Source organism: Macrobrachium nipponense, chromosome 25, assembly GCF_015104395.2.
Source record: "Macrobrachium nipponense isolate FS-2020 chromosome 25, ASM1510439v2, whole genome shotgun sequence".
Taxonomy (NCBI): domain Eukaryota; kingdom Metazoa; phylum Arthropoda; class Malacostraca; order Decapoda; family Palaemonidae; genus Macrobrachium; species Macrobrachium nipponense.
Window position 1 is genome coordinate 27,765,828 of NC_087214.1, and position 24,638 is coordinate 27,790,465.

Genomic DNA, 24,638 nt, shown 5'->3' on the forward strand with positions numbered 1-24,638 from the left:
ACAGAAGTCTTCATTCAAAATTAGTTCTTCCAATGAAAAATGGAAGCCATACTTTCTATCAAGTTTTAAAAATATAATGAGTTATATATATATATATATATATATATATATATATATATATATATATATATTATATATATATATATATATATATATATAATGTATAAAACTGCCCCACACGATGCGTCTTCGCTTGATCCAGCCTTCCTGACCTTGGCCAGTTGTGACCCACAGCAGCTGATTAACTATCGGTACTTAATCCACTGCTGAGATTGTCAGTTACCCTGAAATTTAACGAAACGGCTCCGGAGAATTAAGACTTGCCCGGACTTCGAACCCAGGAGAGAGAGAGAGAGAGAGAGAGAGAGAGAGAGAGAGAGAGTGAGTTTCCAGAATCATTCTTTGAGGCATTTACAATATTCTATATGGATTTTGTTGTTTGTGTTTTAATATCACCCCCACCCCCCCCCCCACCCCCCACCCCCCCCACAATATCACCTAGGCCTATGTGGATTTTAAATGAGAAAACGCAAATAGTTACTTTTTTCAGAATAACAGACGAATTTCCATTTCACAAAAATGTAATGAAAAGATAAGTTCATTCGCTATTTATAAACTTCTACGATGATTTATTATCCCAACAATGCATCCGATAATACTGACAGACATTTGTAACTCTAAATCAGGATTTTTTTTTTAATTTGAAGAAACGACCTGGCAGTTGGATTAGATGCATATCTGAGCCTCTCTCTCTCGATCTCTCTAACCAATAAGTTCTTAAATGCCTCTTTATCAATATGAAATCACCTTTGACTTGTTTCACGAACGACTGGCTTTGCAAAAAATATATAAATAAAAAATAAACTTATAAACAATGACTAAATAATTAAATAAATGAATAAATGAATCAGAAAGCAAGTAGTTCCTTTTACATCTGTCACTCTGACTACAGAGAGAGAGAGAGAGAGAGAGAGAGAGAGAGAGAGAGAGAGAGAGAGAGAGAGAAATTCATTGCTACCTCTATATGGCTTCCAAGCATCAATATTTTAGGCTTCAACAACTTTCTATAATCAAGCCTCATTTTGGCAGCCCAAACATCGCATAGGTCTACTATGTGGATTTTAAATTGGAAAATATAGATGTGTAATGATAATTCAAAAGCGTCAGGATGCTGGTGATATAAGAAACTTCACTACTATGAGATTCAGGGCCTCTGTAACACGGTTTTTTCGCAATAACTTTTTATCTATGCATTTCATAAATATAATGCTTATTCAGAATACATATTACATCAACACATAAATTTTGAGTGTATTCTGCACTACGTAGGTTGAATAAATTTGTTACTTATAATGTAAACGTGACCTTGTTTGAAGACGGGCCAACTTACTCAGAGAAAAGGTTTCGAACGCACTCGTTACGTAACTTATGACATCATTTCTTCCCTCTTTCTCGATGGATGATTGGCTATACGTAACGAAGGCTAAACCTCTGGCAACAATGACATACAAATTTAAATACAAGCAAAGCAGTACACCTTTATGAACTCTGGAACCTCCCCACTGATAATTGTCATAATGAACAAACCAACAAAATATGTTAATAAATACAAAAACACTTCGATTATTAGTCTAACTCCCAAAATAAGTTTCCAAAGAAATTACAGTCTACTTTATAGGTCACAATCAGATTGACAAGATGTAGGGATTAGTTGGTAATTACCAAAAACATAGTAGACAAGCTTGATTTGATAACTGCTATATCCAATGTCAAGCAATTTTTATTTATTGGCTATCTACCTATTTACTGAAAAAAAAAATAGCCGGTACCGTATATTGGCTTTAAACCTTCACCAATAATTATCGTCAGAATGGTGACTTCATGAGGCTCCACCCACTTTCGCCTCGTTATAATTCAGGATAACACTGAAGGCTACCATGGGCATTGTTGGATTAGAAAATTTAACTTCTGGCTATAAAAACTGATTTCTCGAGTAGTTGTAAGAAGTGCTAAATGATCCTCAAGGATCCCAGCAGTTGGTCTAAACGTTTAATTCATGTATATTACTGCTATACTGTTGTGGCACTACTGCTACAATAGTATTACTACACTAGCACTGATACCCCACCCTCATCTATGTATCGTTCCGCCATTCATAAAGTGTTTGGGTTTCAGAGCCGATGGCATTTCTGTCTGGTGGATGGGCGGGGCAACATTTAGTCAAAAGGAGTTTGTTTACCTTGCTTACGTAATGAATGTTTTTCGACTCTCGGCTCGTAATCATTGGCCATGGCGTCGGCTAGAACATTTTTACTCTATAAAAATTAAAACTATCGGGTTTAGGTTATTGATAATGCTGACAAAATTTGTGTGTGGTTGTAAAATATACATATGTCAACTTTCAGCTACATCCGATGCTTTGACAAGGAGCAAAGTCTAAAAAACCGTGTTACAGAGACCCTGAATCTCATAGTAGCATTTACTGAAACTAGTAAAAGTAAGTAAATGTACGTATAACAGGTATTTCAGTGAACAGTTAATCGATTGTTCAAAAATAAAATCAAGCATTATTACTTCTTCAGGTACATAACAACTCAAGGCTTTGATCTAAACAAAATCATAACCACAATATAGTGAGTACGTGAAAGGCCAGATCTCAATTACAGCGTATTCTATTTCCAGTGAGTCTGTCCCCGTAGGATCTCATCCTTCTTCCAGAGTAGTCTAGGACCAAGAAGCGTTGGCAACGCTGCCGTTTGCATCAGAATCTTCTCGGAACGCCTCACCCAACACTTCGGTCCAATTCCCTTTCCAATTCCCTTTCAAAAATGTTTTTCGTTCGAGTGTTGTGACACATTGTCAAGTTTTACATTGAATATCTGACTCTTTCTGGTTCTGCTGCAACTGCAGTTTTGATACATTTCGAATTAATTATCAGGAAATAAAGAAGCATTTGAGCGTGTACCAGTCGTGTGAATGACATTTTGGTATACTCGTATCTAAAGCCCGCCACTAAAGGCTGGTGCACACGCTACGTTTTGCACAACCTTTTGTCTGCACAGTTCAAGACGTTGCAGATAAAACGTTGCGTGTGGACAGGAAAACAGTGCAGTTTTGACTCCAGCGCAAGACAACACAGTTGCAGCGATGACTGAGCTAGGAGAGCATAGATATCCATGAACTGTGCTGCCTCAGTTTTAATTCAACAAGCGACAATGGTAGACATTAGGCAATATTCTCGAGAGTTCCTCACAGAATTTATTGCATTGTACGAAAGTTTCCCATGCATTTGGCGTGTCAAATCAAAGGATTATGAATTCAAGGTCTTCGTAACATCTGCCAGTTACCAAAAATCGTAACGTTGCTGTTAGCCTTTCATGTGGTGAAATTGCTGTTCTCATACACGTATTTTCTTTAATGATATGGGGTGTCACTAGTTCCAAAAAATAAGTATATATATGTTTCTATGTCCATTCGCAAGTAATTGCGCCAATCATTAGGCTCATCACGTAATTCACGCAGTAATTTAATATGGGAGAAATTTTGCCTTTTCAAAAGCCACTTTCGCGACCACTTTGAACGCCGGGTGCTTCTGAGACGTTCCAATCTCACAACACAACACGTCAAAATTGACAAAAGGAGTACCTCCTCCATGATGATGTTGACAAAACTGAGCGAAACTCATGCAAACATCATGGTACCGTGTAGACGCAATAAAATTGTAAGGTTTTCAATCCGTCTTTAACGTTCAGTTATGCCTGCGCATTTTTACTGAACGTTAATAGTGTGGACAACCTGCACAGTTTTTCTGGCCTGCGCAGGCGGCCTGGGTAAATAGCTCATCTCAATCCAAACGGTTGCGCATGCGCATTGCAACTTAAAGTGGTGGAGGCAAGTCAGGCACTTTTTTGGCTCAGTTCGCTGTCCGTCCGCGGACAGGTAACATGTAATGATTAAGAACATTGAGATGGGTTTTATTAAATTGAAAAGTGTTTATACCTAAATTGATGATATATTGGATTTAATTGTTTTTAATTCCACTCGAGGTGTTTACCTTTTAGCGGCTGCGTGGATATGGTCGCATTAGACAGTACAGAGATTGGCTTCCTTTCGCAGTTTGGATTCGGGATTCAATCTTCAATATGTTTACACGAGCCGAGAAGGGATATTATGTTTGAGAGAGAGAGAGAGAGAGAGAGAGAGAGAGAGAGAGAGAGAGAGAGAATGAAAACATCAAGACTTTTATTTGAGGCTTAATCTGAGTCAAGAGTTCCTATATTACTTTTCATGTCCTTCAGACTGACGATGGATGGGAGACCTCTTTAGTTCTTTATCCTGAATAAAAAACTACTAGAACTGGAGAGAGAGAGAGAGAGAGAGAGAGAGAGAGAGAGAGAGAGAGAGAGAGAGAGAGAGAGATTCTCGAAGGCTGTACTGTATGGAGAAACCATGAAAAGCACATGCAACTGTTATTGATATGATCCTTGCGACGTCTGAGGAGAATGAAAGCCTTTCTGCTTGTAGAATTCAATCTGCTATCTTCTTGAGCTCCCCTCTACCCACCACTGAACACTCTACAGTTATCATAACTAAAAACCATAAAAATACCATAAATTTTCCAGGTAAATAAGCCACGATATATCCTGTAGTTCCCAAACATCGAGTCTCCGTCTGCTGGGAAAGGTCCCACCTCATCGGCTGACATCTCTCTATATTTCCCCCTTGCAATTTCTAAATTAAATCCTAGATACTCGAGGGTATAAATCTCCACTAATTATACATTACTTTTATCTATGTTGATTCTCACGAGGATTTGTTGTAGAAGGCGATTACTCTAACTGCACAGATCCGACCTTCAATATTAGTTTCCAACAGCGTAGCTTGTTACAATCGAATTGTAAAAGGTCTGGGATTTGTTATATGTGGGAGTTATGAAAAATGACATGGAAATGGATGGAAGTACACGAATAATACACAAAACAACCTAAATGTAATTCCTTCCTCTCTCTCTCTCTCTCTCTCTCTCTCTCTCTCTCTCTCTCTCTCTCTCTCTCTCATATTTTGATTGGTGACGTAAGTAGGTAGTATTTACTGAAGGTCAGTATTTTTCAGAAATAATGCATAAAAGGAAAATTTTGAAAGCAAATGACTAGATATCTTGAAGCCTTAATGGACAGTTATTCTTCAGAATATCCTCTATTCTGATTCCTAGGAATAATATAAAGCTTGTTGACAAGTCTATATATTCCTTACCAAAGTACCTTACCTTATGCCACGATAAAACCACAAAAAGAGAACATACTGAAATAAAAGGAAAAAAAAAAAAAAAAAAAAAAAAAAAAAAAAAAAAAAAAAAAAACAAAAAATAGAGATATGACATAACTTAGAAAAAAAGATATGACAACCAACTACATAATTTATTTGGCTGTACCTTTTATCTTGTTATTTTTTGCTTAGATTATTGTCATAAAGTTGCCTTTCCTCAAAAATAACTACGACAAAGCTAAGCTGAAAAAGGCCTCTTCCATTTTCGTAGAAAATCGCCTCCCAACCTCATTTATCTATGCGACAAATTCACCTATAATTTTTTAACACAACTTTTCACACAACCACACACACACACACACACACACACACACACACACACACAACAATCAATACAAAGCGAAAATGCACCCAATTCATATCACTTAATTAGCGAATTACTTTATAAACTGTTAATGAAAAACTTTCCCCCACTTAGGACTAAAAGTGATCTTCTGTGACAAGTGTTTTCACGAGTGTTTGACGATCGTCAAGTGTTGAAATGGAGCTCTCTCTCTCTCTCTCTCTCTCTCTCTCTTCTCTCTCTCTCTGTCTCTGTGTGTGTGTGTGTGTGTGTGCTTTTGATTCTTTTCATTTCTTTTTTTAGTCATCGCCAGAAGAATATATATATATATATATATATATATATATATATATATATATATATATATATATATCATATATATATATATATATATATATATATTTATATATATATTATATATATATATATAATATATATATATATATTATTATATATATAAATATAGTATATACATGCACAAGCCCATGCGCACACACACATGTATATATATTTGTATATGTGTATGTATATGCGTTTACACTCTGAAAACTCAACTACACAGTTACTTTGAAAAATGGAATCAGGTTTTGTACAAAATTACCTCATTTTATCGTGAAATGGAAATGGCAATTACCATCAATTACCTCCTAAATATCGACCTAAATACGATGGCATAAATTACAATAATTACCTTGTGCATTTTCCATCTATAAATACTCCTGCACTTTTATCACGTTCCCAAAACGAATAGAATTTAACACCCAAAAGAAATTCTGTCGAGGTCCCTAGCATCCATCTAACAGAGAGAGAGAGAGAGAGAGCATAACTTTCTGATATAACAGTAAATTACAGCTTAATGCAGATCTTTTTACATAATTCCCTTCTAGGATAATATGAGTTTATTCTTTAGAATAATTATCCACTTCCTATTTCATTTAGAACCAAAAGAAATGTGAAATTTTGGCCTCTTTTTGGGCCAAAAAAACTTACCCTTTTTTCCTCTTTAGAATTTGGCCTCTATGGGTCCGACACCTTTTCTGGCAGTCCACATATTGTAAATAATAGTTTTAGGACATATTTCCTCAATTTTTGTGTGTATATAGTATATTTTGTATATATTTTCATAAATTATTTTTTTGTATATAATTTTTTTTTAATATATTTGTAATAAATATTTAATTTATAGATGGGTATGATTTATCTCCTCAGTAGTGTTCGGCAATGGTGAACTTGATTTTAGAAATTAAAATGTACAGCATGCCTACAGTTTTTGAATTTTCACAAATTTTTCTGGGCGCTCGGGTCGAGCTCGACCCCACACACCTTTAAAGGGGTACCAAAATAGCGAAACCTATCTAGAGAGAGAGAGAGAGAGAGAGAGAGAGAGAGAGAGAGAGAGAGAGAGAGAGAATTGCTTCTGGTTCCGAGAGAGAGAGAGAGAGAGAGAGAGAGCATTACTAATGCAGTCATTCTTATGAAAATGTATTTTAGACCTTTGAAACAATTTGTGTCATCTTACGAGAACCCACATCGAGGCCTGGAGGAAATTAGGGCGAACAGAATTGCACTGAATAGAATTTAGGCTCAAGGCCAAGCGCTGGGACCTATGAGGTCATTCAGCCTTGGAAGGGAATTTAACATTAAAAGGTTTGAAAGGTGTAACAGGAGGAAAACCTTCTGCAGTTGCACTACGGAACTGAGGAAAGTGAGATGGAAGAAAGAGAATATGAACGGAGGTAACGTAAAAGGAATGAAAGGGGTTGCAGCTGGGGGCCGAAGGCACCCTACAAAGAACCTTAAGTGATGCATCACCACCCTAAGGGGAAACATGAGGGTGATGTAGGGCCCAGTTCGTGTTCCCTAATTCTCCTTAATCAAGGTTACGAGGCCGCAGTATTCGACATCTTGAAGAGACGGAGGAGGAGTGCAAGGGAATCCTATGATCCTATAAACTTAGAAATAAAGGAAGCTACACTTTTCCCTCCAAGATGGTTTTGCCAGTAACTGGGAATTCATCACCCGTCTCAAACTGTTACAGGCTTGGGTAACGATGTAAGTAAAACTCTCTCTCTCTCTAGTGAAGGTTCAGGAGTAGGCATGAAGCCGTACGCTATTAATAATAAATAAAAATTTAAACGTTTTTCACATGAACTATATGGAGTTTGTTGCAATGGGAAATGAAACTAAAATGAGAGAGAGAGAGAGAGAGAGAGAGAGAAATTGATTTTTGCTTATATCCTAACACACGGTAGCAACATCGGACGAGTGACGAATTTCCAGGCACCAGGAAATCATCTCTGAAAGAAAAGGTGAAGTTAAAAAGGATCAGAAGCCGTTCCGCACTTACCTCCAGATCTCCTGAAGATGCCAAACTTATACGACCTCTGACGACCTCGCTCGCTGATTTAAAGAGTTTAGTCCGACAGACTTGGCCCTCTATCACCCTAACTTCCTCCAGGCATCGATAGAGAGCTCTCCTAAGATGACACAAATTGTTTCGAACCTTGAGCCGATCCTGGGTAATCGTATGAAGCACTGGATACCACTACTATAACAAGTCGACGACTTGTCGCAAACATATATCTGCAACTTATCACAATCAGGTTGGAAATATGTCAGTGATCGTAAGTTATGAACTGACCTTTGGACAATACTGGATAATCTTATGAAGCTCCGGTAAGGTTCAATAAAAGTTGAGTGCAAGTCGATGAATTGTAATAAACTAGTTAGTGATATGTATGTGATAAGTTGCCGACGTGTGGTTATGATGTTTAAACGTATTGTGGACGGAAATGGAGGAAATTGGTCTACAATAATATAAACGTTAAAAGTTCGTGTAAAACTTTATTAAATCTTTATAAAAGCTTTCACATCCTCCTCTGGGTTCGTCTCCAGTACAAAATTGACTGAAGGTGAACCCAGAGAAGGATTCGAAAGCTATTGTAAAGTTTATTTTATAATGTTAAACACGAACTTTTAACAATTGTATTATTGTGGACCTTTTAGAATGATAATAATAATAATATAATAATAATGATAATAATTGTAGGACTTCATTTTTTTTTTTAGAAATTGAGGAAGCTTTATCAGGAATAGGTTGAAATAAAGTATCGTATGTATTTGGTTGTTACAATCCGGTGATAAGAATATGCTTCGAAAAGTAGTCCCCTTTTTATTGGGTGTTAATGGTAGTTATCAATGATAACTACTTTAAAATTATCTTCTGAAATTGCATGTAATTACAGGAGATAATTTTCAAGCAATATTCTTTGACCTCAGTCATACCTAACTTATATTTTAATTAGCCAGGTAAATCTGGGCCAGCAATCTTGGAATACATCTAACCCCTCTTTCTTCTTCTTCTTCTTCTTTTTCTTCCCAAAGTCTTCATGAATAAATTATTGCTTCGTCCTTCTGACGTTTATGAAATTCACTCCCTGGATTTACTCTTTGCGAATCTGTGTCATTAAAAACACACCCAGTGTTATTGAAGTACATGTGTCTTTATTTATAGTTAACATAGATACAAACACTAGTAGGACATTTGCAGAACTAAACATTTTACTTGACCTCCATTCTCATTCCTTTCTTCGGTCTTGCTGTTGAACCCCTCTAGTTATTACTTCCACCTTTAGATCGTCGTACTTCATCTCCTTTACTTTCTTCATCTCTTTGCTTGCTGTCCAACTCCCTCTTTGCACTGTCCAGAGCGCTGATTGGCTGAAAGTGGACACTCGGTCAGTGATTGTAGGCTGGGCAGCCTCAGTGTTATGAATTAACTGTGAACTGTTTTAGGAATTTTCATTATTATTGAATGTTCGGATTTTTATAAATGACGGAATGAAGAGGAAGAGAGAGAGAGAGAGAGAAGAGAGAGAGAGAGAGAGAGAGAGAGAGAATAATATTATCCATTAGCTGTTGTCAGGCTCTGAAGTTATTTATTATTCCCGGGACAGGGACATTTTAATGTCTTCATCTCATTTTTTGGGGTCTGTCTCTTTCATTAGTTTTTTCTTTTTTGTCAGATGCTGTGACCGAACTGGCTGGGAAAGTTTAGGGAAGTTAAATTTGCTTCATTCGGGCTTTTGAACGGGAAGAATGTTGCTGAAGAAAATGATTTTGTTACGAAAAAGTCAAGTCTTAAAACACGGAAATATTGGGGTCTGTAAGACTTAAGGCCGATGCAAATTAATCCACAGTACATCATGGTCGAAATTCTCAATCTACATCTCTTTCTCTGTCAGTTGGAACCGCAACTTGTTTCTTCTTCTTTTGTATTCAGATTTTTTAAAACCTGTTCATGAAGTGTCTGTCTCGTGAGCGCCATGGAAAGACTGTCCAAGTTCCATTGCTTTCCATAGGGGAGATTAGTGCTGTCATTGTACCTCATGCGGTGCACTGTAGGCACTACTTAAGGTTTTTTTTTTTTTTTTTGTTTTTTTTCAACGTCAGATTTAAATTCAAGAGTTTTTCTCTTTAATGTTTTTCTTATTTTATCAACTCAGCTTTTGCAAAGGCAACATGTTTACTTTTTAAATGAATAATGGAGAAAAGTGAATAAAAAGAAAAGTATTCCCATTTAGAATACGATTTGATTTAAAAGTTGAATGTAGGTATGTCTGTGTGTAATAATAACTTGTATTACTTTTTTTTAACTTTGATATTCCTTGAGAGAGAGAAATTCTAGGCCTCCTTCTGTCTCTCATGACCAGTATTTCTCGCAATACAATTTTCAGACCCACATCTCTTCCCCTGTATTTTTGCAATGCAGTTTTCAGACCTACAAAAATCGTAGAACATTCGGTATTTCAGTTTTGTATCGCTTATGAATGAACCAGTATCCGAAGCCTCCTGTTTTGTATGTGTGACTGACAACAACACTTAGTTTCGTGCACGCGCGTGCGTGTTTGTGTGTGTTTTTCAGTCGGGTTCCGTCAGTAACGTAAACTGGATAAACAGAACCAGCCTATGTAGGTGTCGATACACGTTTCTTTAATGTTTTTTTTTTTTATCCCTTCTTTATCGAGATCTGGGTGTGATTCAAACTCTCCTGAAAAGACGGCACACCAACCATCCCGAGAGAGAGAGAGAGAGAGAGAGAGAGAGAGAGAGAGAGAGAGAGAGCAGTGGTTAACATCCCTTATGCTTGACTGGTCCCCGAGTCGTAGGAGAATAGAAAACAAACCAAGACAGTTTTCTCCTTCTCATTGTTTTGTGTTCCTTCTGTTCGATTTTTCTTAAGGAAGAGAAAAGCTTTTTTTTTTTTCATCCGGGAGATCGAAGCTAGCAACTTATTTCCTACATAATCGCAAACAGGTTGCAAAACAAGTCTATGACATTAGTGGAGAACACACCCTCTGGCAAATAAAACTGGATAATCGTTTGAAACACTGTTTAGTAATACCAGTTAAGTCATTGACTTGTATGCAACATGTTTGTGATGTGTATGTGATGAGAAGCCGACATGTTTACGACGTTTTACTGTAGTGTGGACGCACGTTAATACTGAGTCAGAGATGGAATATAGATACTGTACTTTCTCAAAAGCTCATAACTTTCAAATTGATAGGAAAACCATTTTGCAACAAAGCTGAGCTCGGGTGGTTAGACCTAGTTTAGGGTTCCTCTTCAGACATCTTATTCCCATTAACACTTTGCCACAATTATAGACCAATTTTGGGCATCTTTTTACCATACTAATCAGCCATTTCTGGACAACATTTAACCACACTTACGCGCTACTTTTGGGCAACATTTCACCACACTTACAGGCCACTTTTGGGCGTAAAAATACACACTTTTGGGCAATTACTACCACACTTACATGCCTCTTTGGGCAATACTACCACACTTACAGGCCACTTTTGGGCAACACTATGCCACACTTAGGGGCCGCTCGCTTTTGGGCAAGTCTCGTCAACATCTGAGGGCCACTTATGGGCAACACTTTACCCTACTTATGGGCCACTTTTGGACAACACTTCACCACACTTATACACAACTTTTAACAACATTTAGCACACTTACGGCCCACATTTAGGCAAGGGTTCTTGCCGGCATAAGACAATGAGCCTGTGTTTTACCCAAGACTCTTCCCATATGGGTCCTTATAATGGTTCCTCAACTAAAGGTGTTCTTCCCTCCATCCGAAGTACCTGCATCATTATCTCTTGGCTAACGTTGGAAGGAAAATAAATTATAGGCCGCAACGAGACACCCAAGCCTGAACGGGGGTTTATTAAGAGGGAGAGAAGTGAGTAATTATCAAGCTGGGACCTGAAACGAACACATTGAAACAGGGTAGACATAATGAAGCTGTGTTAGTGTAATGTACTGAATAAATATGATCGTCATGGATCGACCGTCAGTTCACTTTCCATTCCATGTCCTTGTGGCCTCACTGGGCGATTAATCCTTGGCTATGATCCTTTGCAGTAATCTCTCTCTCTCTCTCTCTCTCTCTCTCTCTCTCTCTCTCTCTCTCACGACAATATTTTAGTTAGCCCCTGTCATAATTCGTAACTTGACCGATTGCGTATTTATATGGCTCGTGTATATATGCATATTCAGAGAGAGAGAGAGAGAGAGAGAGAGAGAGAGAGAGAGAGAGAGAGAGAGAGAGAGAGAGATTGAAGTGTACAGCGTATATTAAGTCCCATGGTATGATGTACTGAGGCCAATTTCCATAGAACAAATATCTGTATGCAAATTAGACCCTGGTCGTGCATGTACATAATTGGGTTTTACAATCTGAATATTTATTATGCATTACTTATATTTACATCATTGACGCTTCTGTAGGCATGGTTGAATCATTTTATCTTTTATTTTTGATAGAATATTAATTAATATCAAGAACATTCATTTAGTATGTCATTGATTTGTGAAAGTAGGTTGGGGTGGGCCTTGATATTAGGTTCTCTGAGGCATGTTGTTTGTAAATGCAAGAGATTCTTGTGTGGAAAATGAGGGTGAAATGTGTGGGAACAGTGGGAACCCCGAGTTGCATAAAGTGGGAAGACTTAGAACTTTTTTTTCGAGGGGGAGTAGAAAATGGACGATTGATATTCCTGAGATGGGAACATATAGGGATAGGGAACTTAATCTTTGGAATCAAATCAAATTTCAGCCTTCTGGAATTACGCTGAGAACTTAGTGTTTTTAATCAAATGGGAATTCGATCTTCTGGGAACATAGTTTTGGGAACACATTCATAACGTAGCCTTTGCAATCACATGAGAACTCAACGTTCTGGAAACTAACTAGAAACTTAGTTATTGGAATTAAATGGGATTCGAGGCTTTTGGGAACAAAATGGGAACGCAGTTTCATAGGTGTGATTCAGGGTCTGTCGATTTTGTGAATAAACAGAAACTAAGCTACACTAGAGAAAAGGAATATGACTGTTTTCATTTATATAACTTCATTTTATCACAATGCGTATCACAGCTGAATATATTCTTCAACACCAAGTAATTGTGATATATTTTCCACTTTGAGTTCCCTTATTGTATATACCAGATATAAGGGAAATAAGCTTCTTGAGATATCATAGTTGAGAATAAATCACTATCACAGAGCATTATGTCGTCAACAACGACGGCAGAATAAGAAAAAAAAGAGATTCCACCATGCATGCTATCCGTGTGATATGCTTTTTTACTCCATACAGTTTTCTGGGATCCACTGGAGTGACGGGTCACGATAAATCCCGGAAATACCCAGCCTGAGAGGTGACCTTGACACGTCTGACCTCCCTGACAACCAAACAACAACTGGAATGCAAGAAAAATAACTCTCTCTCTCTCTCTCTCTCTCTCTCTCTCTCTCTCTCTCTCTCAAAGGATTGAGTCTGAGAGATAGAGCGATGATCACCAGAGATACAGACGCCATTTCCATTTGGACAACAGGCCAATTTCTTTTAATCGAACTCAGGTCGCTCCCTACTCCCTAACAAGTAGACGAATGGCAATCCCTACCCACCATAGAAGAAAAAAAAAAAAATTAGGGGGCAATAAATCTGAAGGCACCCACAAACAAGCGAATATGTTGGGAGCGTTTATACAAAAGTCTCAGTTACGAATCTACTCTGTAAAGCTGCGTGTGCACAAGGGCTGATGTTTGCGTCCAGTTTCAATCTTAAAATTAAATAATTTATTTCGAAATGAGTTTATTTATCAATGCTAAATCAAACAGGAAATTTTAAAGTTCTCATTTTCTGCCATCATCACTCCAAATCCGTCTACCTGGTGACCAATATTCTCAAACTATCTCCCAGAGGCTTCGAAAACAAAGGTCCTCTTTGGTCACAAGACCATTAAATGGGTCTGCCCTTCTCAGCTCACTCGGATTCTCTCTCCTTTACCTACTGACTAAAACCAGTATTCCTAAATCATTCAACTAGCCGACGGGTTCTATTCTCTACTTCTACAGAACAAACCTGATGAGAGAATTCGTTGGAGCACATAAAGATCCCATGGGAGGCTGATTCCAGTCTTAAAATCATCCACTGTCTTCCCAAGCACCCTCTGGAAGCAGTAGGGAAGGCGGTACTGGAATAGCGGTGGGCAAAAATAAGACGTTCCCTTTCATAAATTTTGCCTCGTTCGGAACGGAAAGTCGGAAAGAGAGAGGAATCATTACCGATTCCTTTCGTAAAGGAAAGAAAGACAGGGAGGTGAATGAAAGTCAATATTCCCCCTCATTTGAAAATACTGGACAACTCATCGCGTCATGCACATGTAATGGGAACGAGAGAGAGAGAGAGAGAGAGAGAGAGAGAGAATACATACACTGTCTCCACTTAGCCTTTTTATCGCCAGTACCTGACAATCAGTAACTGTTGTGAATTGAATAGAATATAGAATTTAGGCCAAAGGCCACGCACTGGGAACTATTAGATCATTCAGCGCTGAAACGGGACAGTAAAAGGTCTGAAGATGTAACAGGAGGAAAACCTCAAAGCAGTTGCACTATGAATCAATTATTGGGAGAGGTTTGTGGAAAGTCAGATGGAAGAAAGAGAATATGAACAGAGGTACAGCAAAGGAATGAAAGGGGTCGCAGCTAGGGGAGGGGCAGAAGGGCACTGCAAAGAACCTTAAGTAATGCCTACAGTGCGTGGCATGAGGTGGTAACTGTTGTGGGTCGCAGCAGTATATAATAATCAAATGTCATCTCTCTCTTCGCTTGAGAGAGAGAGAGAGAGAGAGAGAGAGAGAGTCTCCAAAAACCCTACCACCGAACATAAGCACCTCACACCCAAAACATCGATGGTCAGAAACTTGCAACAGCCCCTATGGCTACGGGGCACAATGAGACCAAAAGACACCAAACCTATTTACATTAAACGAAAACCAGACAAGAAATAATGGATGGAAACTAGAACTGAAGAGATACAACACATCCCACTGTCTCCAGATAAAAAAAGATGGGTTTTAGAACTCTCTTATTTCATAATTAGTCTGATCATCTTCTCTTCATCTTCATTATGGACTTAAAATCTTAATGAGTTTCCAAATAGAATTCATTGTTCATATAATTTTCTTTTCTTTCTTTATCGGAAACTTTGCAACATTAAAAAAGATACAAGATTTAAAATCAAGGAATTAAAAATATATATATTTTTTTTTGTGAATGTTGGATTCACGAAAAATTTTTCTAAAAGGAAATAAACTGAAAAACAAAGGAACAGAAACAAACAGAAACAGGGAAACGTAACTAGCAAATCTTTCCTTTTAATATGAATAACTTAAGCGAGTATTTGATTATATACTGAAGTTTCGTCAGAGGGAATTAACATATTAAATTTCCGAAACAAAATTGGGCAGTGTCAACAAACTTCAAAGGGGTACAGAGAGAGGAAGCCATTTTAGGACTCCTGATATTCAGAAGTTAAGTCAGTCTCGGGACTCAAATCTCTCTCTCTCTCTCCCTCTCTCTCTCGAGTGCGCATATATACACGAGCCCATGTAAACAAGCAATCGGTTAAGTTACGAACAATGACAGGGGATACAACTAAAAATATAGTCGTGAGAGAGAGGTAGATTCAACCATTAATGACAAATGATCATTACCAAGGATTAATTAATCGCCCACTGAGGCAACAAAGACAGTGGAATGGAAATTGAAATTAAAATACATGACGATCATATTTGCTCATTACATTACCCCAACAGAGCTTCATTAGGTGTCATTTTTTTTTTTTTTTTTGTATTTGCTTCACGTCCCAGTATGATAATTACTCACTTCTCTCGTTGTTGGGGCCTACAACTTGCTTGGTCAAGTGAGGATGATAACTCACATGCTGGCAAAGCAGGTATACTTATATGGAAGAAGGAACACCTTCAGTTGAGAGGCCCTTACAAAGGTCCCGATGAGAAGAGTGTCTTGGGTATAACACAGCCTCATTGCGGTCTTATGCCTGCAAGAGCTCGTGCCCAAAAGTGACCCAGCAATTGGGGTAAAGTGTTACCAAAAAGTGGCTTGTAGATGTGGTGAAGAGTTGTCCAAAAGTGGCCCCTAAGTGTGGTAAAACGTAGCCCAAAAGCGGCCCTTAATTAAGTGGGATAAGTGTTGCCCGAAGTGGTCCATATGTAAATGTGCTAAATTGTTGCCCAAAAGTAGTCCATAGATATGTAACTGTGTAGTCAAAATGTGGCCTGAAAGTGTGGTCAAAATTAGCCTGAAATTGACTAATAAGTGTGGTCAAGTGTTAACTAGGTCTAATTACCCAAGCTCAGCTTTATTGTAAAATGGTTTTCCTATCAACATAAAAGTAATGCGCTCTTGAGCCAGTACAGTTTGTGTTCCATCTCTGCCTCAGTCTTAGGGTGGTTCCATACTACAGTAAAACATGTCATAAACACGTCAGGTTATCACTGCCTACACTTCGCAAAAAGGCTGAACACAAGTCAACAACTTACTGGTAGTTCGAACCAGTGCTTCTTACGATAATCCATCATTTGCCGAAAATTCGTTCTCTACGTGCGGTCGTTGACTGGTTTTCGATATGTCTGTGACAAGTTGGAGATGTGTATATGCCATGTTTTATTAAGGCGCGGACGTACCATTGCTGATAAAACGGTTTCCGAAGCCTTTCAAATATCTTGTGTTTATCAACAATGATACAACACTGAGTAGAGATGTGATGGCAAAAGTAAAGGCAACTTGAAGGAATAGAGAGAGAGAGAGAGAGAGAGAGAGAGAGAGAGAGAGAGAGAGAGAGAGAGCAAAGCAAGAAGGGTATCTAGCTTCGATCTCCCGAAAAAAAAAAAAAAAAAAAAAAGAAAAAAAAGGCAAGCTTTCCCTTAAGCAACATCGAACGGATGGAACACAAACAATGAGAAGGAGAAAACGGTCTTTTTTTATTGTTTGTTTCGATTCTCCTACGACTCACGGACCAGCCAAGCATAAGGGATATGTCCTAAAATAAACATTATCTCTCTCTCTCTCTCTCTCTCTCAGGATGGTTGGTGTACCGTCTCTTCAGAAGAGTAGGTATCACAACCAAAACTTGATCAAGATGGAAAACAAGATAAGCATTAAAGAAACAAGGTGTATTGACACTAAAATGGGTTAGGTATATGTATCCAGTTTTATGTTATTGACAGAAATCGATTGAAACCCGCGCGCGCACGCACACACACACACACACACGTAAAATAAAACCCAAACGTCGAAACTAATAACTGTTGTCAGTTACTCAAATAAAACAGGAAGCTCTGAATATTCGTCCATTCAGAATCGATACAAAACTGAAATTCAAAATGTTTTTAGCCTTTGTGGGTTTAGCAACTATATAGCTGGAAATGCTGGTCACGAGAGAGAAAAATATATCTGGAATTTCTTTCGCTATAAAAGCAAATGATATTTCAAATGAGAATACTTCTAATTATATTGGCTTTCTCCTTACCTTTCACTGAAATAAACACTTAGCCTTTTGTAAAAACTGAAAATATCGGTAAAAAAAGAAAAAAATAATATAAGGAAAGGACAAAATTGAACTGATTATCTCCGTTGCAAAAAACAGCCTCTTCAATTTAAATCTGCAGAATGATACACACGAGACCAACAAATGAGTGTTTTCCCATTAGATAAAAATTCAGTTAAAAGATTCTATAAAAACATCCCAACATCGGAACTTGGAATAGGAATATAACATTTCGGTCAAAGGCCAAGCGCTGGCAAGGCTTTTCAAATAAGATACTAAATAAAAAGAAGAGACAATTTGCGTTCCAACTGACAGAAAAACTATATCTTTGAGAACTTCCACCATTATATGTTGTGGATCATTTACACCCTCCATGCTCTTACAAAACCAAATATTCTCGTGTTTTTTATGAATTGACTTTTTCCTGATAAAATTAACTTCTTCAGCATCCTTCTCGTTCAAAACCTGAATGAAGTAAACACTTTCCCATCCAGTTGTGTCACAGCATCTGACGAAAACTAATGGAAGACTCCACTGCAGTAAAACTAAAAAGCGACGTCCTTCCCACGTCTCCAAAAGGGAAGATGAAGCATTAACCAGGTCAAAATACCCCTGTCCCGGGAATCATAAAAAATGGAAAACATTATTTTCTCTCTCTCTCTCTCTCTCCTCTCTCTCTCTCTCTCTCTCTCTCCTCTCTCTCTTCTCTCAATACTTAATGTTCATTACGTAATAATCAGACTTTTTATTTCAGTGAATAAATGATGTCTTCAAAAGAATCTCTCTACATATTATATTTTCAAGCCCGAATCTCAAGAGCAACTGATTGTAAAATACAAAGGCAATAAACACTCAGAGTACGAAATCTACTGGTCACATTCGTACGAAGGCCAAGCGCTGGGACCTATGGGGTCATTCAGCGTTGAAATGGAAACCGAGATTGAAAAGGTTTACTTAACAGAAGGAAACTTTTGCAGTTGCACTAAGAAACAATTGTTAGGAGGGTCGAGGAAAGTAAGATGGAGGAGAGAGAATATGAACGGAGGTACAGTCAAAGGAATGAAAGGGTTGCAGCCAGGGTCGAAGGAACGCTGCAAAGAACACCAAGATAATGCCTACAGTGCATCACGTGAGGTGCACTGACGACATGGCTACCTGCAACCTTACTCTTCATTCCCAGTGTGGGGTCGAATCCGAACAGGGAGAGGAGATAATTATGAGTTCGGAAACGAAATCTCAAAAGAGAGGAAATTGGGCATCAGTATTATGCATAATGGCCATTACGACCAGACTATATTCTTGGAACTCCCTATTCAAGGGAATTCATTCACTTGTTTGAGTTGCTTGGAACTCCTATTCAAGGAATACCTTCGTTTGTTTGAATACCATTATGTACAAAAGATAGCGTCATTCCTTTAGATCGTCCAAAGGCACAATATTCCAGTCGAAACGATGCTTTTTTTTTTACCTTTCTGAAAAAGGCAAACATCTAACACGTTTTTGTGTGCGTGTAGATGTTGACGTTCCTCTCTGCCGCTGCTTCAAAGCAAAAACGACTGCAGATGCTCCTAAGCCTTCGCATAAGTATTTGCATACAAACTGGAGGCTGACAGGACTACAGGATCCATGAATCCTGGAGCCTTTAACGGCGAAGAAGAATAAACATCAGCAGACGCTGTGTCAAGCTATATATTTTAATATCCTTCCATGACAGATCTGCACTCTGGCGACCCTCGTGTCGGTATAAAATACAGTGAAAGGAGGGAGTTAGAGTGGCTGACAGCGGATGAAGTGATCCACAAAATAAAGATGACGTACAAGGATCTTAAGATGGAACTGGGAGAAAATCCCACAGTTGTATTAAAGAGTGACAGTCAGAGAGGTTGGACAGTAAGACTGAAGGAAGGAAGCGGGAATGGAGGTAAAGCAAATGGCTGAAAAGCGACTTGACAAAGCTAAAGACTATCAACAAAATATGATGAGTGAGATTACTCATTGCTGACAGATTCGGTTAAAAAAGGGTACTAAGACTTCAAACGCGTTGTTGACTTAGACAATTTCAGAAGAATATCACCTGAGAAAAAAAAGACGAATGTAATTGACAATAAGTCTGATAAGTAAAAAAAAAAAACCTTTCTTACGAAACACTCATTACTAAAATTACAAAATCGTATACAAACCTCACTCATTACAAAATGATACATGTTCAACGTATAAAGTTCCTTGCTCCAATGAACAAAGAAACAAAAACACTGAGGGCCACCACGAGGCTTCAGGAGGATCAGGAGGACGAGGAAGGAAGGAAACAAGAAAACAGGATGCAAGAAACTTTCTTCAAATTAATTTTGTTGTCATTGAAATGCAGGGAACAGGTAATGACCACTATTTTCTAAAGGCTGACATTAGCTTGCTAAAATTTCAGTCTGTGACCGGGGGGGGGGGGAAGTGGATAACTAACCTTTGGCATGCGCTGGATAGCCGTATGACACGCTGGTTAAGAGTTCCATTAAGTCGAAGAGATGTATTCAGTATGTGTGTGTGTGTGTGTGTGTGTGTGTGTGTGTAGGCAGTTTACAGATGTAAGCTTATGAACATGTTTTACTGCAGCGTGGAAGTACACTAAGTCTAAATACAAACTGTCAAAAAATCTGTCTTTTAAAAGACCCATCTCCCCTTTTCCAGAACTAACTCCATTTTCCAGGACCCACCCCCTCTTTCCTAGGACTTAGCCCTCTTTTTCTAGGACTAAGCCCTCCTTTTAAAGGACCCACCTCTCTTTTCTATAACCAACCCCTTCTTCTCTAGGACACCCTCTCAGCACGCCCCCTTCCTTTTCAAGACACACCCCATCCCTCCTTTTCCAGGACAGACTCTTCCTTTTTCCGGACCAATCCGTTTCTTTTCCAGGACCTCACCTCCTTTCCAGGAACCAACATTACAAAACTAACCCCTTCTTTTTCCAGGACCACCCTCCTTTTCCAGGACCCATCCCTTCTTTACCAAAACTCACCCTCTTTTAGAGGATACACTTTCTGTTCATAACATCCTTCCTTGTCCAGTACCCCCATTCTCTTTTTCAGAACCCACTTCTCTTTTTCCAGGACCCACCACTTCTTTTCAGGACCCATCCCCCCATTTTTCCTTTTTCCATGACCCACACCACCCTTTCCAGGACCCATCACACCTTTCCCAGGATCTACCCCATCTATTCCAAGACCAACCCTTCCTTCTCCAGAGCCCAGCCCTCTTTTCCCAAGCTCCCTTGCGCAATTCATAACAGTCTTCTAAAATATTGTGGCCTTTCCATTCCACTCGGAGGCCGAGACCGTCCCTTCCACATGGATGCTAAATCAGGCGGAGCTCTTCTCCAGGGTGCCTCGTTGTTGTCAGCAACGAAACCCGACTTACCCTCATCTGAAACTGCTGACAGCATGTCCACCGCCTTCCATATTGGATTTTATTAAAACCCCCTCCCTCCTACCATCCCCTTCCTATTTGAAGGGATGCCTCGCTCTGTATCAAAGGATGCTGAATCGATGGGGACGCCGTCTTTTTAGAGTAAATGTGAAAATATTGACAAAATTACATTTTTATTTTCTCGATTATAGTCATGACAGTTTCTGCAGATATGTAAACGAAAGTTTGGGTTGCACCTAAATTTAAGATCATTTAGTTCACCTCATTTAATCAAGTTATTTGTTTGTTTGTCTATTTATCATTTTATTTATTCTGAGGACAGACAGACATTAGATTCAGACATACAGCAGAGTTTAAGCAAGAAATCTTATACAGCTTTGCTTATTGTGTTTTAGGATGAGGATTCCCATATACATCATCCTTCATCCCTCTGAGAATTCCCTTGCTTATATATATTAGCATTTGCTCTCCAACTGTAGCCCAGGTATACATAGCAATTAGTCCCTCTCAGGATACCAGATTAATTAGCTGTTGTCATAATAACGAGAATTGAAACTGATATTTTGCTTAACCTCTCTGTCTGAAGTATAAACGATCAGTTTTATGCAAGCGAGAGAGAGAGAGAGAGAGAGAGAGAGAGAGAGAGAGAGAGAGAGAGAGAGAGAGAGAGAGAATCTGAAAAAATTTGCGAACAAAATGCTATCCTATAATGATCAAAGGCTCATTAAGTTGACAAATCGTAATAAGAAACTAATGATCCTCTGATAAATAGATCTGTCAGTGGGATGATGAAAAGATTCTCCTTTTCATAGAAAAGAAAAATCGAAAGAAAACGAGAATAAAGTGGAATGTCTCTATTGGCAGCTTGTCTGTTTGTTTGGTGTTTTTACGTTGCATGGAACCAGTGGTTATTCAGCAACGGGACCAACGGCTTTACGGTGACTTCGAACCACTTCTGTTGGCAGAATGAGGCTGAAGGAAACGAAGCCACAAGGCTTCAGTGGAGACTGACACTTGTTGGAGGACTTGACACTTTGTGGGAACATTGCTATGACACCCTTTGCCTTGCATGGGAGAGGGTAGGAGGTGGGTAGAGGGAGAGGGAGAGAGAGGGCCTCGATGAGGTAGTTTGTCACATCCTGACTTTTCCCTTCCTGGTGGACAATACCCAGGAGAGAGGAAAGATCAACAAAAACTGTTTATTTATGAGGAAAAGACAAATTCATAGCCCCAATCACCACAACAACGACGCAGAGCAATGGAACGATCATTTATCTGATGAATGAATAAAAAACCCTAATGGCTCCGAACACATTACCTTCGAGTTAATTAATAAAAATCAAATAAAGCCTCGCAAAATATAAGCCACTGGAGCTGGCATATAATGAGCATGTCTCTGCTCAGATTTGATTTACGAATGTCATCATATTCATGAGATCTGCAAATTATATCCGCCTCAAATACCGGTCATTTGCTGTCTGGATTCTGACGCATGCCGCACAGACACCGACGAATTCGAAGAGATTCGGGGAGATCAATCTCGCTCAATGAAGAGAGACGTTGACAGGTCTCGATGAGAGAAGAGAAATGATGCAGTCTGGAATTTTATTTCAATTTCAAGTCAATAACAACAACATTTATGTTGAAAATACGTTTTCTTTTTCTAGAATTTATTGACAGAATTATTGACTTAATAAATCCCTCCCTCCAGTGTTCACCTACGTCAATAATAAGATTTCACCTACGCCAATAATAAGATTCTAATGGAACGCCAGTCATTTTGACTTTTGCTTCAGTTTTGGGAAGCTTCTGTCTACGGATACATAACATTCATCATTCATTAGAGATATGTACACTTATAATATCTAAATAATACACATAAATGATCAAAACAATTATGAAATTATGTATTCATTATGTATTCATTATGTATTCATATGCAGCGTTCATATACATTAACAAATCTTAGCTATCATTGACTTGCAAGAGCAGTAATGACAATGATAATTTTTTTATATTTTCCACAATAAGTATTAAAATAACTTTGCGCTTGCAATCTCAAAGTATGATATGTGGCCTCAAAAATTCTCTCTCTCTCTCTCTCTCTCTCTGTTTGTGACAGTCGCCTATGTAAGGATGATCACTTTCCCCTTTATTCTTTGCCTAAAAACTTAATGTAAAAAAAAATCGAATTCCAGAGGTTAAACAGTATTCTTCGAAGACCCAAAAGAGGCTTTTTACTTCTTTTGAAAGAGAGAGAGAGAGAGAGAGAGAGAGAGAGAGAGAGAGAGAGAGAGAGACCAATGTTTGGAACATGTATAGAAACTACTATAATAGATTTCCTAATAGATTCTGCGTCACTGAAACCGAAACCTGGGGAAGACAATTAAACAACAACAAAGATTTCTGCCCTTAAGTAGAAAAAAAAAAAAACAAAAAAAAATCCACCTGGCATATAAAAAAAACGTTGTTCGCAAAGATATAAAAATGATGAAAAATAAAAAGTGGGGGGAGGAGAAAGGGGTATTAAAAAAAATTCAATTTTGAGGACCAAATGTCACACAAGAGAGAAAGAAGAAGAGAAATCCAGTCGGATCCACCGTTTTTCTTCTTCCTTCGATAAAATCGGGCAGGAATTTCAATCGTTCGTTGTTCTCGCCTCTCTTCAATACAGAAGTCAGCTTTTCCCAGGAAATATATCGAAAATGAATAGAGTGGCTTTTTTAGAGATCTACAGGGTCAAGCAAAATGTAATTCCAGAGATCTTTAATTATTGCTACAGATGACTGTAGCACTGATCAATACAAGGTGAAATTTAACTGTTCAAGATACAAGAAAAATTTATTGCAATCAAACTAACAGTTTCAAAGCCACGTAACTGCTGAAAAAAACTGGAGAGAGAGAGAGAGTCCAGTAAACCTCAGTGATTTAAGCAACACAAAAGCATTCTAATTGGACTACAATTATTGTTTCACTTGAAAAATTTTCTTAACTTGAAAGAAGAAAACCAACACTTGAAATACTCATCAAAAGTCCACGCTTGGGTAGTAGTGGTCAATGGTAGCAAATATTATTATTAATAGTGTTAAATCGTAGATGCAGTAAATCATAGTAAATATGAGTAGTAATACGAAGTAAATCGTAGTAAATCTGCCCTTGAAGACTCAGGAAACAATGAATGAACGTCTCTTGGCCACTTACTGAGAGAATGGATCAAGTGTAGGGGGAAAACAGAGGCTGAAAAGAGAGTGAGGTAGAATCAGGCACATCACCAAAGGCCACATCTAGACAGGACCTGGAATGATAATGAAAATGAGTCCCTCAGTCATGATCAGTGGTGACGTTGGGAGGTCACAATTAAATTAGATATTCGCTCCTCATCATAATCAACTGGGGGAAGTGTTTGCAGTGGAGGGGGAGGGGGGCGCTGTTTGATCGAGTGCCGTATCAAGCACTAACCAAAGTCATTAAATATGATGATTATACGAACTCTCTCAGAAGTGAAGGCAAGAGACATTCCAGAATGGTCTCCTTCCGCTGTCTGGTTTCGGGATTCAATCCTGGATAAGTTTTGACGAGCAGAGGAAGGATATTATGAGAGAGAGAGAGAGAGAGAGAGAGAGAGAGAGAGAGAGAGAGAGAGAGAGAGAGAGAGAGAGAGAGAGAGAGAGAGCAAATCCT